The sequence below is a fragment of the Bos javanicus genome, chromosome 11 (assembly GCF_032452875.1).
Source record: "Bos javanicus breed banteng chromosome 11, ARS-OSU_banteng_1.0, whole genome shotgun sequence".
NCBI classification, from domain to species: domain Eukaryota; kingdom Metazoa; phylum Chordata; class Mammalia; order Artiodactyla; family Bovidae; genus Bos; species Bos javanicus.
Window position 1 is genome coordinate 40,116,432 of NC_083878.1, and position 18,305 is coordinate 40,134,736.

Sequence of the window (18,305 nt, forward strand, 5' to 3'; positions counted from 1 at the left end):
GAATTATTTCTTTCTGAAATAAGCAAAAGCAAGATGAAATACTGAGAAAAGGAAACCCAAAGGATGCTCAAAACACATATTCACTGTAGGGAAAATACTTTAATATTTTGTTAAACTGAGGATCCACAAACGTGACAGAAACCTTCATATTTTCATGGTTAAGCTCAATTGCATCCTTGTGGGTTTTAATGCTCTCATTAAAACACATCATTGAAAACTTACAACTATTTTCATCTTCTTTTATTCTATGAAACTACAAAGATTTCAGGCTCTAATTGTCTTTTGCTCTCTTGATCTCATCATGCAAATAGAGTTGGTAGAACTAGAAAACATACTTCTATGAAGAGCATAATAAATGTTAAAGACTATATTGACATCATTTCTCTTGCCCAGTGTTGAAAATGGAATTTTCAAAATGCCACTGGATTAATGAGTTTTTCTTATATCTATTTTCTTTTTATTGTGTGTCTTTCATGTTTTAATATTTTAATATAGTTCATTCAGTTACTCAGGGAATAATTATCTAGGTTGTCCTTTTATTCATGGCTTCTCAAAATAATAAATTTGCATTTCAAATATTATACTTTTATTTGTAAAAACCCATAGCTTGCTTGTTAATCAATATGCTTCTGTGCTAGGAAATTTTCAAATTTTTAAATTATGTATACATAAATTTTATATATTTAGTATACATGTGTATCTTTAAACATGTGTATTTGATGTTGAAGGAGAAATTTGGCAATATTGTCAACTTTTTGTTGAATTTTTCTTTAGGCACTGAGATACAAAACAAATCTGGATATATTTCTAATTCATAAGTCCCTAAAATTTCCTAAGATACTTCAAAATTATAGATAATTCAGAAAGCATTATTTCTTTTTCCAGCATATATTCTTCTAAGGTGCATTTTCTAAATAGTACATTGCCTGATCTAAGTCCTTTACTTTCTCTGCTTCCTCTTCACTTAAGGTGCTAACAATCAGTTGCAGATACTAAGACATTGCTGAGAGAAATACCTTATCACTGTCCATCAGACTAGGAAATATTTTCCAGACTTTACCACATGCCTTGAAGTGAAAGTGTTAGTGGCTCAGTTGTGTCCGACTCTTTGAGACTCCATGGACTGTAGCCTGCCAGGCTCCTCTATCTTTGGAATTCTGCAGGCAAGAATACTGGAGTGGGTTGTCACGCCCTTCTCCAGAAGATCTTCCCAGCCCAGGGATCGAACCTGGGTCTGCTGCATTGCATGAGGACTCTTTACTATCTTAGACCACTTGTCTTACAGCAACATAGGGATAGCTCAGAAAAGGAAAGCGTCTTATGACATGAAATTACTCAGTGCTAGTTGTATCACCAGAAAGAGGAGAAGCTAAGATGAAGGCTCTAGCAAACTCCATTGTCTCAGATAGCAATTTTGCCTAGCAAGTTGTTTCTCCTTTTCTGACATCCCGGGCTTCCCTGGTGGCTTAGAGGATAAAGCATCTGCCCACAATGTGGGAGACCTGGGTTCAATCCCTGGGTAGGGAAGATCCCCTGGAGAAGGCAATGGCAACCCACTCCAGTACTCTTGCCTGGAAAATCCCATGGACAGAGGAGCCTGATAGGCTATAGTCCATGGGGTCGCAAAGAGTCAGACACGACTGAGCGATTTCACTTCACTTCACTTCACTTCTTCACTTCACTTCACTTCTTCACTTCCTGACATCCCAGTGCTGTTGAAGGAGTTTACACAGTCTAATGTTGTTGTTGTTGTTATATTCTCAGCAAAAGACAGTATCACTGAACTGACTAATTTAAGTTCTTCAACTTGGGCTTTGGAAAAGCTACTTAACAACTCTAAACTTTGGCTTTTTTAACCTGAAAAACAGAGAAATGGATATTATTTCTTTTTTACAGCTGTTATAAAAAAATAAATGAGTTAATCCCTGTTAGCACTGTACATGGTTAATACTTATAAAATCCTGTTATTAACCTCTAAACATAATGTTAACTTCTCTGAGCCTTTTGGTCTTTTTATCAGTAAAAGTGTTGTGGGTACATAGTAAGTACTCAGGAAAGGTTTTTCCCCTGCTTGTCCTCTGGAGCAGTGGTGAAACTCAAGACTTTGCTTGAGTAAACAGAAAATATATAAGACTTTGCTATATATCTCAGTTACCTATTTTTAAGAATAAATCTTGCAGTCTGGCTTTTATTTTTAATACCACTGTCTTTAGAAACATTGTAAAATAAGAAAAAGGCCAGATTTCTTTCCAGCTTTGAGTGCCTCCGTCCTCAGTGTGATTGTTGCTCACTCTCGGGGTGTGTCCTCAACATCAGTCACATTCAGCCCTCAGTATTGAGAATCTCCTTATTGAGGAAGCAGATATTCTTAAAATATGAGGAAAAGAACAGAGGATTCAAAACATGATTTCAGTTCAGTTCAGTCACTCAGTCGTGTCTGACTCTTTGCGACCCCATGAATCGCAGCAGCCAGGCCTCCCTGTCCATCACCAACTCCCAGAGTTCACTCAAACTCAGGTCCATTGAGTCGGTGATGCCATCCAGCCATCTCATCCTCTGTCATTAACAAAGGTCAAAATCGTGTTTGAACTAGTTGAGCATCCAACTTGAGCACAGCACTGTGGAAGGACAGGCACTGGGCCAAATGGACAGTATGCTGGAAAAGGACTCCATGGTCCCAGTTCCAGGCAGAGCTCTACCACCACCAACCCTGACCTGGGCAGGTTGCTTCAGCTTCTCTAGAGGCATTTTCCCTGGCCCTTAAGTGGGTACATCAAATTTGCTTTGCAGCATTGTCCTGAGGCTTGTATGTGAACTAGGCAGTAATTTAAGTTGGATGAAATGGTATACTATCATGATAAATTTGCTAGACAGATGGAAGGTACATAGGAAAGCAATAAGGCATTAGAGGCCATGGGAAGAAATGTTGAAGAAAATTAAAGTGCCCCAATGCATCAAATCGGGCTTCCCTAGTGGCTCAGATGGTAAAGCGTCTGCCTGCAATGCAGGAGACCCAGGTTCGATTCCTGGGTCGGGAAGATCCCCTGGAGAAGGAAATGGCAATCCACTCCAGCACTCTTGCCTGGAAAATCCCATAGACGAGGAGCCTGATAGGATACAGTCCATGGGGTCGCAAAGAGTAGGACATGACTGAGTGACTTTACTTCACTAATGTATCAAATTGTCTTTGTTTTCTAGAGTTTACTTCCCTCTCTCATACCTTCCTCCCTTTGTTCTGAACTGAGGCACAGTCAAGAGGCTTCTCTCCCTGCAGACTCTATATTGCCACGCCACCTGGAATGTGTTTTCAGCTTAAATCTAAACAATTCAATGTGAAAAATGAAGCCAACCTAACTTGAGGAAACATGAAGTAAGAGGAGCTGACTTCTATAATAACTTGAAATTTTTCAAAATGTCAACTGGACCAATATAATGTTTTTAATGAGCTCTAATCATAAATACATTTGTGTGACACAATTTAATTTATTGGGAAACTTTCATTTTATTCGATCTTTTTTTCTTTTTAATGTGAAAGCAAAACATCCAATACACTGCCATAATACAGTAAATACAATTTTCTAAACCAGAAACCATGGCAACAGCTTTTAATAATAGAATATGATTGGCTTCATATGAAAAATAAAACCACATTCTAAATAATTAAATTGTTTCTCAATATAAAATAATAATATTGCAAGCATTTTCATGTTTTTGTATGTACAATGTGATACACTGTTTCAGTCTGTAGGGAAGCCTATAATTACCAGACTATCTTTTCATATACTACATTCTTGTTGTCACTAATCCAAGAATTAAAATGATAATTCAAAGAAAATAACCTGTCTGAAAATGAGAAACCTGAGAATTAGGTCCTTTAGAATGAATTCTTTTTATGTTGGTCCATTCAAGTGAGTGCATTTTCTATGATTCTGCAGGAAGGGCTTTATAGTTTTTAAAAGGGGTCAAGGCAGGAACACTGATTTAAATACGCTGCTGTCAATTTGGCCTCACATATCTGCATTCATATATCCCAGGAGTTTAAACAAATAGGCAAAGGCTTTTCATTGACACAATGTCTGTTCAAATAAAAAAATCTGCTGAAAAGAGAAAATTTTAATTCAAGCATCCTGATGTTTAGCTTCCCAGTAGGCATTTGGCACCACTGAAACAACACATCTGTATGGCTAAAATTGCTCCCTTTTCCTCTGCATTGTCTGGCAGGGCTTTTCGAAAAGCAGACCATAGTGGAATCACTTTACCAAGTTCCAATTCAGAATTCAAATCATATTCCCTATATGCTATTCAAATGTCTTATGGAATAAGATTATGGGAATACATAACTAGATAAATGAGTAGTACAGGTCACTCAGTCGTGTCTGACTTTTTGCGACCCCATGGACTGTAGCCTACCAGGATCCTCTGTCCATGGAATTCTCCAGGCAAGAATACTAGAGTGGTTGCCATTCCCTTTTCCAGGGGATCTTCCCGACCCAGGGATTGAACCTGGGTCTCCTGCATTGCAGGCAGCCTCTTTACAGTCTGAGCCCGAGATAAATGACTGGATAATAATAAAAGAATGAATAATTCATATACATGAAAGGTTCAGGTAGTGATTATCACACACAAGGTCCTGTTAAGTCAAAAAGAAATTCCTGTATCCAATATAGCATCTCTACCAGAATGAGTAAATAATGCTTTATTACTCCAAAGGTCAGTATGATAATACTTAGTCTGACAAATTCTAATAGTTATAGCACAGTTATTAGAGGCAAAGTCAGAGATGGTAGTAACAATTTTGACCCTAGAAATTTCAATCCTATTTTCCATGAGCTAATCAGAGGAAGGTATACTGCCTCTCTTCAATGTCTTCAATATGATATATTCGGGTTGCTGTTCAGAATATATTTCTCAAAATCATATGTGCTATTAACAAATACTCATGGGGGATTTAAAAGTATGTTCACATATTTCTCAACATGTTGTGATCCATCCTGTGGTTTCATCATAGATTCTGTGCATTATATTGCTGTGCAATATAACATTTAATTTTCATAAGGGTACTGACCATTAGATTACTAGAACCCTTGTTTATAATAAATAGAAAGTTATATATATATATATATATAATATAATAATAAAATTTTAAATGCTTATATTTTTAAAGATTTCTCTTTGAGAATCCCAACTATTACAGAGCTCTCTCCTTAATTGTTTATTTATACTAGAACCAATCATGTAAGACCTATTTCCGTGTAACTGCATATTACACTTCCTTTATATGGCTTACTTAGCATCTATTAACAACTCATCTTGGCCACATAGTAAGAAAGAATATGTGCACTTTATAAAAGTAGAGAAACAGCATGAATATTACCGTAAGCTGTCCACAAAAGAAACAGGAATGATGCCAGATATACATTTGGCTGACCAGGACCTGATTTGTGTGTGCATTTCTGGTAAAAATGGATAAATGACAGAATACTGATTCAGCATCTCAACTGCTCTATTTCTTCTGACTTTGATTATAAAAATATAGCAAAAAACACAGCTAATTCATTCCTGCTATCTCCCATCTACTTTTACCTTAGCCCAGGAAATCCCAAAGTGTGAAACTCAAAGACTTTAAAGATTTCAATAGGATAAGCTTTCATTTAGAGTGAACCTCTCAACTTATACTTTACACAATTATTTTTACTGAAATGTTACATTTAAGGTACTCTTGATTGTTTCCTTTTTACCAATTCCTTAAGTTTGTTTAAAAGGTGATTACAATCATATTATTTCAGAGGTCATTCCATATACAATTGAAGAGTCAGAAAAAATCCTTTGCAATACATTGAAAGCAATATTCGTAATTCATTCTAATGTATGGATGAATGATAGTTATCTTGGGCAAATAAGTATTTTAGAAATACTGGTAAAACTCTCAGAAAGGAAAAATAAAAACATCCAGTGAAAGTACATACTTCTGCTTTTAAAGAATATAGAAATCATTTGCAATTATTTAAGAAAATTAAATTTTAATTTATATTTAGAGAATTTGTTTCAGAAGCATGTTTATCATCCATTAGAAAAACACATTTCTGTTCTATGATGTATTATTTGTAAAATATGAGAATATAAATAGCAATTTCATGTTTTCCAAAGCACTTAAATTTTAAGTAACCAACATACGTACTATTGTATATGTTTGAAATACTTATGTTGTCTCTGTTACTTATGTTGTCTTCTCTCAGTAAAAAATACTAATCTCAAAAAATTCTTTGTTTTTTTTTTTCACCTTTTCTATCTATAATCAGTTTCAAGTGGGAAATCATTCTTGGAATTCATACTTTAAAGTAGGAAAAAAGGAGAAAACTTATAAAATACTTTGTGGGTTAAAATTTGTATCCTGGTCAGTAAATTTTATGACCTAAAGCAAGTCCCTGTGGTACCATTTGTTATAGCTAAAATGATTGGAACTGGGGGCCCATGACACTCTTACCTGTTTCTGTAGATTTATTGAAAATTAGCAATTCCATTTATATCTCTGAGATTTCAGGGATTACACTGTTATAGACTAGAAAATTGATGGATTTATGAGTCTACTGAATCTAGTTGTACCGACTAATAGAGCAACTGAGAAAATTTAGGGGTCTGTACTCCGAAAGGAGTTAACCTTTGGATAAAGAAACATTTTTCAAGCAGAATGTGAGAAATTACTGAATCCATAAATTGTCATTGCTGCACAGTTGAAGAGAGAGCGAGAGCGAGAAAGAGAGAGAGAGAGAGCGAGAGCGAGAAAAAGAGAGAGAGAGAGAGAGGGAGACAACAGCACATTTAACTTTTGTATGAGAAACAAAAGTTACCCAAAACACTATGACTTTAGTTTGCTAATATAATTGATTATGGGGTATTTACTGCTGAATTGTAGTATTTCTTGGCTGTGGATTTTCTTTTCAGTTGTCTTGTTCAAACAGCAGGACATCACTTATGGGAATTTCCATAACCCCTTGAATCGAAGATCACATATCCCTCCTAATCTTCAGCACTGTCCCAGGCACAAAGCAGACATATAATTGTTGTTTGTGGGTTTTGATAAACCAGATAAATACATAAATACATATTGACTGCCTGTGATTTATGTTAATACCAGAGATGTCAGCTCAGATTTCAAATAATTCTATGGAAATGATTTGCCTCCCAAGGAACTTGACCATGTCTTCTATGTTAGAAAGAGGTCTATGAAAAAAAATAATAAATAAAAAAATTAATTAAAAAAAAGAAAGAGGTCTATGTGTTTGAAATTTTATTAGATGTAAAAGTTTATTGAATTATAGTCTGATGGTACGTATTTGTGAAATTCTTACTACTTTTTTCCTTGTTTTACTATTATATTTAGCCAAACAATATATAAGTAACTTATAGTAGATCTGACATTAAACTTGTTCATACAGCATGGATCTGATGGGTCCAGGTTCATGCTGAATCAGTGGTTAGGTATTTATAATACCCTTTCCAATTTTAAAGGGTACTGAAGAAATGCCAAAAAAAAAAAAAATATATATATATATATATATAGTGCAATCCCTACCATTAAAAAACACTAAAATATTTAATGCAAAAAAAAAAACTTTACCCACACTTGTGTGTACATACATATACACACATATAAATACATAAATCTATATGTATACATATATGTTTATATGTTGATAACATTTACACATAAGGAAACAGTCTTGGTAATAGAAATGCAGAGCATCATCTGAAGATGGGGCAGATATCCTGTAAGTAATAGGCCTTAATTTGAGGCTGGTAAGATAATGTTTCCTTGAATGGAGCTGAGTGAGGGGAAGGTTTGAAGTAGTGGGGAATTTCTAGCTTAATGTATACAGATCATAATGAAAAAAAAGTGGGGGCGTTTTGGTTGTGTAATTTAGAAACAGTTGGCAGAAATTAATGTGGGGTGATCAAAAAGAAAAGAGAGTAATTTAATAGTTACATCCCTTTGTTAATAGCACTCTTCTAGTTGTCAACCTGACAGCTGAAATACCTGTAGAAAAACTGAGACAAATCTTTTTAAGCATTTCTGACCATTGTCGTGGAAGAATGATGTGTAGAGTCTAAACAAGGTGCATTTAGAATTTAGCATATTCAGTTTCAACAGGATGCACCTAACTGTATTCTCCTACCATTCAGCCTCCTTACTTCCTCCAGGTATCCTGTGAAAATTAAACTAGAGTATTTGGACTTGGTTTATTTACCATTTATATCCATTACAAAATTTTTTCTTAGATTGATACTGAGAGTTGACAAATAAAAGCATGTAAGAAAAAATAGGAATGAACTCAGTAGTTCCACAAACGCCTTTTTGAAACAAAGTCTACATAATTTCTTTCTCCATTAAAATTCACAACATGAAAGCCAATTTTTGTTTTGTTAATAACAGATGAAAATTGTTTTTTAAGGTCTTTACATGCCAGCATATCACCTTTTCCCTGGTCTAATACTAAGTGACAGCCCTGTATTGAGCAATTTTAAACCAGGTCTTCGATTTACTGCAGACATGTCGAAATTTGTGATAAGTGAAATAGATATTTAATGACACCTAATGTGTAGTGATACAGCATACTATGGGTGGTTTGGCTTAGAAAAGACTTGCAAACATTATGCTACCAAAGCAGCGAGCTGAAAGCTTAGCATAATTTCTTTCCATAAGATATTCAGCTGCAGAAAGATTTCATAACAAAAAGATCAAGAAAATAATACATTCACTTGAGAATGTGAAAATTACCTTGGAACTTACCTTGCTATTTGCATTCCATCTTGGAACATGCCAAGGTGTTTGGAACTTAAGTTTTACTTTCTGTTTAGTGAAGGTTCCTAGGTTTCAAGAGAATAAATACTTATTTCTGAGCAAGGATACTTCTGAATTTAAAAAAGAATACACAATTATTCTAAATAATCATCAGAATATTAATATAACACTATGTCCATATAACTCTATGATAAAATATCCTTCATTTTATGTAGCTAATAGATTTGTTATCTTTAGATCAAAATATGTATATGTATATACACATGCATGTATTAGAAAAATATAATAAATAAAACATAAAAATCACTAATGGTGTGTTCCTGCTGAGACTTTGATTTATCTATAAACTTACATAAAAAATTAGATATATATGTATCTTATTATATATATATATATCTTATTTATAGATCTTATTTTTCCTACAGATTGAATTTTCAAATATTTAGGAGACTCTAACACGGACTTACAGCAACCTCTACCCTTAAAGAACAGTCTTATTTTATATAGACATCATCCTTCTAGAGGGAGAAAATATAAGCAAAACAGTGGGAAAGGAAAGGAGCATTTGCCCAGCAGGTTAGATCAACTACAAATATGCTGACAAATAACAAGACAAGGGGTCTCAGAAAAGGAGGAATAGACAGCAAAAGAGTTAAGTATCGATAAATAGATCTGTTTGCATCAAACAGAAATAAATCGATAATTAATTCAATTGAGAACAATAGCTGGATCAGAAAAATTTGCAGAAACAGACTGTATTTATTGAGAGAAAAGTTTTTATCTTATTCAATTGAGATTAAGAGGCCTGAGTATGATCCCACTCACACCAATGCACAGATCATCAAAACAGAAGATTAATAAGGAAACACAAGTCTTAAATGATATATTAGATGAGATAGATCTCATTGGTATCTTCAGTATATTCCATCCAAATGCAGAAGAATACACCTTCTTCTCAACTTCACATGGAACATTCTCCAGAATAGACCACATCTTGGGTCACAAATCAAATCTCAGTAAATTTAAGAAAACTGAAATCATATTAAGCATCTTCTCTCACCACAACACTATGAGACTAGATATCAATTACAAGAAAAAAAAAAAACCTGTAAGAAACACAAACACATGGATATTAAATAACACATTTCTATAACCAACAGGTTACTGAAGAAATCAAAAGGGAAATCAAATTATTTCTAGAAACAAATGACAATGAAAACACGACAACTCAAAATCTATGGAATGCAGCAAAAGCAGTTCTAAGAGGGAAGCTTATAGCAATACAATCCTACCTCAAGAAACAAGAAAAATGTCAAATAGACAACCTAACTTTACACCTAAAACAACTGGAAAAGAAGAACAAAAAACCCCCAAAATTAGTACAAGGAAAGAAAACATAAAGATGCAAGCAGAAATAAATGAAAAAGAAATGAAAGAAACAATAGTAAAGATTAATAAAACTAAAAGCTAGTTCTTTGAGAAGATAAACAAAATTGACAAGTCTTTAGCCGGACTCATCAAGGAAAAAAAGAGAGAAGAATCAAATCAACAAAATTAGAAATGAAAAAGGAGAGGTCACAATACAAAATGTAGAAATATCAAGGATTATAAGAGACTATTATGAACAACTACATGGCAATAAAATGGATAACCTGGAAGAAATGGAAGATTCTTAGAAAAGTTCAATCTTCCAAGACTGAACCAGGAAGAAATAGAAATTATGAACAACACAATTATAAGCACTGAAATTTAAGCTGTGATCAAAAATCTCCCAAAAAACAAAAGCCCAGGACCAGATGGCTTCACAGAATTCTATCTAACATTTAGAGAAGAGCTAATGCCTATCCTTCTAAAACTCTTTCAAAAAACTGCAGAGGAAGGAACACTTTCAAAATCATTCTACAAGGCCACCATCACCCTGATACCAAAACCAAATAAAGACAACACAGAAAAATAAAACTACAGGCCAATATCCCTGATGAACACAGATGCAAAAATCCTCAACAAAATTTTATCAAACAGAATTCAGAAACACATCAAAAAGCTCATACACCATGATCAAGTTGGGTTTATTCCAGGAATGCAAGGATTCCTCAATATACACAAATCAGTCAATGTGATTCAAGATATTAACAAATTGAAACATAAAAACCATATGATCATCTCATTAGATGCAGAAAAAGCCTTTGACAAAATTCAGCACCCATTTATGATTAAAACTTTTCAAAAGATGCCATATATAATAAGCCTACAGCATACATTATTCTCTGGTAAAAAACTGAAAGCATCCCCATAAGATCAGGAACAAGACAATGCTGTCCACTTTCACCACTACTATTCAACATAGTTCTGGAAGTCCTAGCTACAGCAATCAGAGAACAAAAAGAAATAAAAGGAATCCATATCAGAAAAGAAGTAAAGCTCTCACTGTTGGCAGAAGACATAATACTATACATAGAAAACTCTAAAGAAAGTATCAGAAAATTACTAGAGCTAATCAATGAATTTAGCAATGTTGCAGGATACAAAATCAATACACAGATATCACTTGCATTTCTATATACTAACAATGAAAAAATTAGAAAGAGAAATTAAGGAATCAACCCCATTCACCATTGCAACAAAAAGAATTAAATATCTAGGAATAAACTTACTTACCTAAGAAAATTATAAGACACTGATGAAAGAAATCAAAGATGACACAAACAGATGGAGAGATATTCCATGTTCCTGAGTAGGAAGAATCAACTGTGAAAATGACTATATTAAAAAATGCAATCTACAGATTCAATGTGATTTCTATCAAATTACCAATGGCATTTTTCACAGAACTAGGACAAAAAATTTCAAAATTCATATGGAAACACAAAAGACCCCAAATAGCCAAAGAAGTCTTGAGAAAGAAGAATAGGAACTGGAGGAATCAACCTTCCTGACTTCAGGTTATAATACAAAGCTACAGTCACCAAGACAGCATGATACTGGCACAAAATAGACATATAGATCAATGGTACAAGACAGAAAGCCCAGAAATAAACCCATGCACCTATGGGTATCTTATTTTTGACAAAGGAGGCAATATACAATGGGGTAAAGACAGCCTCTTCAATAAATGTTGCTGGGAAAACTGGACAGCTACATGTAAAAGAATGAAATTAGAACACTTCCTAACACAATACACCAAGATAAACTCAAAATGGATTAAAGACCTAAATGTAAGACCAGAAACTATAAAACTCTTAGAGGAAAACATAGGCATAACATTCAATGACATAAATTATAGCAAGATCCTCTATGACACACCTTCTAGAGGAACAGAAATAAAAACAAAAGTAAACAAATGGGACCTGATTAAACTTAAAAGCTTTTGCACAAAAAAAGGAAACTATAAGCAAATGGGAGAAAATAATAGCAAATGAAACAACTGACAAAGGATTAATATCCAAAATATACAAGCAGCTCATACAACTCAATATCAAAAAAACAAATGACCCAATCAATAAGTTGGAAAAAGACTTAAACAGACGTTTCTCCAAAGAAGACATATAGATGGCTAACAAACACATGAAAAGATGCTCAACATTGCTCATTAATAGAGAAATGCAAGTCAAAACTACAATGAGATATCACCTCACACCGGTCAGAATGGACATTATCAAAAAGTCTACAAACAATAAACGCTGGAGAGGGTGTAGAGAAAAGGGAACACTTGTTGGTGGGAATGTAAATTGATACAGCCACTATGGAAGACAGTATGGAGATTCCTTGAAAACTTAGGAATAAAACCACTATATGACCCAGCAATTCTATTCCTAGGCATATACCCTGAGGAAACCATGGCTGAAAAAGACACATGTATCCCATTGTTCATTGCAGCACTATTTACAATAGCTAGAACATGGAAGCAACCTAGATGTCCATGGACAGATGAATAGATAAAGAAGGTGTGGTACCTATACAGAATGGAATATTACTCAGCCATAAAAATGCATTTGAGTCAGTTCTGATGAGGTAGATGAACCTAGAATCTATTATACAGAATGAAGTGAGTCAGAAAGAGAAAGACAAATATCATATTCTAACGCATATATGTGGAATCTAGAAAAATGATACTGAAGATTTATTTACAGGGCAGCAGTGGAGAATCAGACATAGAGAACAGACTGATGGACATGGGGAGAGGGGAGGAGAGGGTGAGATGTATGGAAAGAGTAGCATGGAAACTTACATATCATATGTAAAGTAGATAGCCAATGGGAATTTGCTGTATGGCTCAGGAAACTCAAACAGGGGCTCTGTATCAATCTAGAGGGGTGGGATGGGGTGGGAGATGGGAGGGAGGTTCGTAAGGGAGGGGAAACATGTACACCTATGGCTGATTCATGTTGAGGTTTGACAGAAAACAACAAAATTCTATAAAGCAATTATCCTTCAATAAAAAAATAAATTTAAAAAAATAAGAAAAGAAAAAAAAATTAAAAGGCCTGAGTATGGCCAGATTTACTATGCATGGGAATAAGGAAGGATTTTCTCTTCTTTCCCCACTTTTTAAAGAAGGTGGCAGGGGGTGGGATGGGCAGAAATGAAAGGAAGAAGGACGAGATGATAAGGATGGAGCCATGAGACTGCAGAATATCACATTATCGTTTGAAATCCTGTTTATAATTTCTCCTCTCCAGCACTCCCTGCCCACCTGTCTTCAACAGAGACTACGAGAAGACACAATATTAACTGTGAATGAGTTCCTGTGGAACCCAGGGAAAGCAATGCGATGTAAGTCCAGGTGGTTCAGGATAAAAATGGAACACAGCTGAAGAGAGCATAATGAAGTAAGATGTAGAATCTCAGAGGAAGCAAGCGGAAGGCTTCTGGACTCCCACAGAGCAATGGACACAGGCTTAAGTCAAATTTAACTGAATCACCAAGGGACAGAGTGGCCCTAGCTGAATGCAGGCTATGCATTTATATTGATTCATACCCTATGTTGGTCACCAACCATGTCTCCTTTGGCACTAACACATTATTATTGACTTCATAATGTTATTATGATAAAGTATTATAGGTTTTACATCCAACCGTTTCTATTTATTTCCAGTTTTTTTTTAATAAAATAGTATTTGTACATAAATTAGGCAAACAAGTCTCTCTCATTGGGATGGAGGGAATGCCTAATCTTGGGTTGAAAAATGTTTACAAGTCACAATGATATACCTTGACAAATCTCTTTGGGATAATTTGTATTAATTTCCACTGTCACCAGAAGAATATAAATGTATCTGCTTCATTACACCATTACTAACACTAGTATATTTTAATAGCATTTTACTTTTTAACATTAAAAATACTGTCTATAAGGATATATTTAAGGTGCTTTAGAACAGTTTCAACCCTCCTCTTTTCACTTATTTATTTTTGGAGGCTAATTACTTTACAATATTGTATTGGTTTTTACCATACATTGACATGAATCTGCCACAGGTGTACATGTACTCCCCATCCTGAACCACCCTCCCACCTCCCTCCCCATCCCATCACTCTGGGTCGTCCCAGTGTACCAGCCCTCCATGCACCTATGATCACCTTATCTTCGACAAAGGAGGCAAGAATATACAATGGAGAAAAGATAATCTCTTTAACAAGTGGTGCTGGGAAAACTGGTCAGATCAGATCAGATCAGATCAGTCGCTAAGTCGTGTCTGACTCTTTGTGACCCCATGAATCGCAGCACACCAGGCCTCCCTGTCCATCACCAACTCCCGGAGTTCACTCAGACTCGCGTCCATCGAGTCAGTGATGCCATCCAGCCATCTCATCGCCTGTCGTCCCCTTCTCCTCCTGCCCCCAATCCCTCCCAGCATCACAGTCTTTTCTAATGAGTCAACTCTTTGCATGAGATGGCCAAAGTACTGGAGTTTCAGCTTTGGCATCATTCCTTCCAAAGAAATCCCAGGGCTGATCTCCTTCAGAATGGACTGGTTGGATCTCCTTGCAGTCCAAGGGACTCTCAAGAGTCTTCTCCAACACCACAGTTCAAAAGCATCAATTCTTCAGCTCTCAGCTTTCTTCACAGTCCAACTCTCACATCCATACATGACCACAGGAAAAACCATAGCCTTGACTAGATGGACCTTTGTTGGCAAAGTAAGGTCTCTGCTTTTGAATATGCTATCTAGGTTGGTCATAACTTTCCTTCCAAGGAGTAAGCGTCTTTTAATTTCATGGCTGCAGTCATAATCTGCAGTGATTTTGGAGCCCCAAAAAATAAAGTCTGACATTGTTTTCACTGTTTCCCCATCTATTTCCCTTGAAGTGATGGGACCGGATGCCATGATCTTCGTTTTCTGAATGTTGAGCTTTAAGCCAACTTTTTCACTTTCCACTTTCACTTTCATCAAGAGGCTTTTTAGTTCCTCTTCACTTTCTGCCATAAGGGTGGTGTCATCTGCATATCTGAGGTTATTGATATTTCTCCTGGAAATCTTGATTCCAGCTTGTGTTTCTTCCAGTCCAGCGTTTCTCACGATGTACTCTGCATATAAATTAAATAAACAGGGTGACAGTATACAGCCTTAACGTACTCCTTTTTCTATTTGGAACCAGTCTTTTGTTCCATGTCCAGTTGAAACTGTTGCTTCCTGACCTGCATACAGATTTCTCAAGAGGCAGATCAGGTGGTCTGGTATTCCCATCTCTTGAAGAATTTTCCACAGTTTATTGTGATCCACACAGTCAAAGGCTTTGGCATAGTCAATAAAGCAGAAATAGATGTTTTTCTGGAACTCTTTCTTTTTCCATGATCCAGTGGATGTTGGCAATTTGATCTCTGGTTCCTTTGCCTCTTCTAAAACCAGCTTGAACATCAGGAAGGTCCTGAGGATATAATCTCTGCCTCCACAAAACTTATGTTCTATAATCAGAGAGTGAAAAATGATAAGGGCAAAATATGGTAAGGATTAGAGAGTAACGAGAGAGAAGCCTGATGTGGGGGGGAAATAGAATGAAAGTAGGTCAGAAGGGTAGTCTGGATCTCATGTATGTTGGAACCAGCTCAAGTTATTGCACGGATTTCAGAAATTTTGTGAGCCTATTGTTGAACCATTGGTAGCTTAACATCACCTACAGTGGTAATGTTTACCTAGAAATCAGGAAAGTCTACACATCAAGACTCCCTTCCCTGAGAGAGCCAATTATTAAATATTTGCCTACACAGCAGCTGCCTAGAGCATAAGGTTTCATAGGTATGATAACGTACTGAGATTACAAATTTGGAAGAAAACTATGGGAGAGATGTATGCATGTCAGTAAATAATCTCTCTGGCTACTGCATTAAAAAAAAAAGATGGTGGTGTGGCAAGAGTGAAAGCAAAGAAAACTTTAAGAATGCTTTTGCAGTTATTACTGAAAAATACCCAGCTGAATAAATCAGAATTTATGAATCTTCCAATTATTCATAAATGAGACATCTTGAGCAGATTTATATGACCTAAATCAGAGTTGTCTGAAAACAAACCTTTGGTATCAATGGCATGACTCCGAGAAATCCATGGCCTTGGATGGCTGAGAAATGCTCAAACTTCTCTTTTCAAGGTACTGGAGTATTTTGCTGATTGTTAGTGGACATTGCTGGCCCACTGATAAACTCTGGGTCACAAAGTAATTGTTTTCAAGGTATATTTACTCCTAATGAAGTTTTAAAGTACATCAATGCTACATTTGTCCTAAAACTCTCAAAGGAAATGCTCAGACGTTCATAAAATTTAGACAAGATAAAGGAAAAACAAGGAGTTTTTGAAGTTTCTGAACTTACCCCCAAGCTCTCATATTTTTATTCCTGAACTTCTTTGGGTAAAGAGAAATGGAGAAAAGGAGGATGGAATTGAATATAACCATGTTCCAAAAATTTCCAAATCTAGACTCTAGGGATGGAAGCCATCCAAAGAATCAAAGAAATTCCTCCTCTTAAAGAATTTCTCAGGCATCAGCGGTGTATGATTAAAAGATCCTCTGTCTAATGTAGTGGTCATATTACTATTAGATGTGATCCATATGTCTTAGCTAAATATGTCAAGTTTACAGCTTACCTGTGATTATTGGTAACATGTTGCTATTTGTTTTGTTTTGCTTTTCTGTTAATACAGAGAAATCGGTCATGGTACTGACATCTTTCTGGAAGAAAGATACTATGTTTTTTTTCATATTTAAACCTTTTGACTGAAGTATATTATACATAGCAGTCAATGATTATTCACCTGCTGTTACTAGCATTAAAGTCAAGAATATTACCAGCATCTCAGTAAGCTCCACATTATGCTCTGTCATTCCCTGTGCAAAATTAATCACTCTCCTAGCTTATACCATGTCACATCATATTACTATATACTAAAACATCCTTCATTCTCATTGCTTTATGATAATCCACTGTAAGAATACCCCAAGAGAATTTAATACACTATACTGTTTATTGATGTGGGTTACTTCCTATATTTACCTTTATAAGTAATACTGCTGTGAACACTCTATTAAATGTCTTTTCAGGAACAAATAAACATATTTCCTCTGGACATATCTAGAAGTGGAGTTGATGTGTCAGATTGTATGCACATTCCACTTTGCTATATATTATCACATAGATTTCAAGAATATTTTCACCATTTACACACCTCAGTTGTGTAAGAAAATTCCAGTTGCTCTACATCCTAGCCAATATTTGGTATTATCAATCTGTTAATTTTAATGCTATTCTGGTGTGTAAATAATGATGTTTTGCCATTTACATTTTTGTTTCCCTGATTATTAACAAGCAGTTGCTTCTGTAAGTATTGACTAGGTATACACCTTCCTTTGTAAGTGCCACTGAAGTCTTTTGAACATTTTTCTTTTGAGTGATCTTTTTTAATTGATTTGTTAAAGTTCTTCATTTTGTCCTGTGTGACATGTTTTTTTCATTATTTTAGTTACATCATTTGATAAAAAAAATTCATTTTTAATTTAGTACATTTTTTTTTCTTTATAGCTAGTATTTCTGTGTCCAGTTTAAGAAAACTTTGTATATCTCAAGATCATGAAGATGCTCAACTAGGTTTTCTCATAGAAGTTTACTGATTTTTCTTTCACATCTAGACTGGTGATCCAACTAGAATTCACACTTGTTTATGAAGTGAAGTACAGGTCCAAGGTAAATTTTCTCCTATATAATTATTTAACTTTCCTAGGGCCATTTATTGAAAAGAACATTCTTTTCCTACTTCACAGCCTCTACCATAAATCACTTAGCATATTTGTATGAGTCTGTTTCTGGCTGAAACATTGTGCTGATTGTTTGTCTCCTGGCTTCCAGTGTTTCTGTGTGATTCCTTCTTCTCCAGCATCTTAACCTAAATAGCTCCAAGTAGATGGTTGTCATATTTCATCCCAATCCTCTAGCTCTTTTCAAAAGATGCATTGCCTGCCATAAGCATGAATGTGCCCAAAGCAGAAGTCTGCAAAGTTATCATTATTCACTTAG

The 18,305-nt window shown here is 35.2% G+C and overlaps 1 non-coding gene across 1 annotated transcript; it reads left to right on the forward strand.

The window, feature by feature from the left end:
• The first annotated feature begins 2,966 nt into the window (after positions 1–2,966).
• Positions 2,967–3,038, forward strand: TRNAC-GCA (transfer RNA cysteine (anticodon GCA)). The gene has a single exon. It is a non-coding gene; the product is annotated as a tRNA-Cys (tRNA).
• The last annotated feature ends 15,267 nt before the right edge of the window (positions 3,039–18,305 follow it).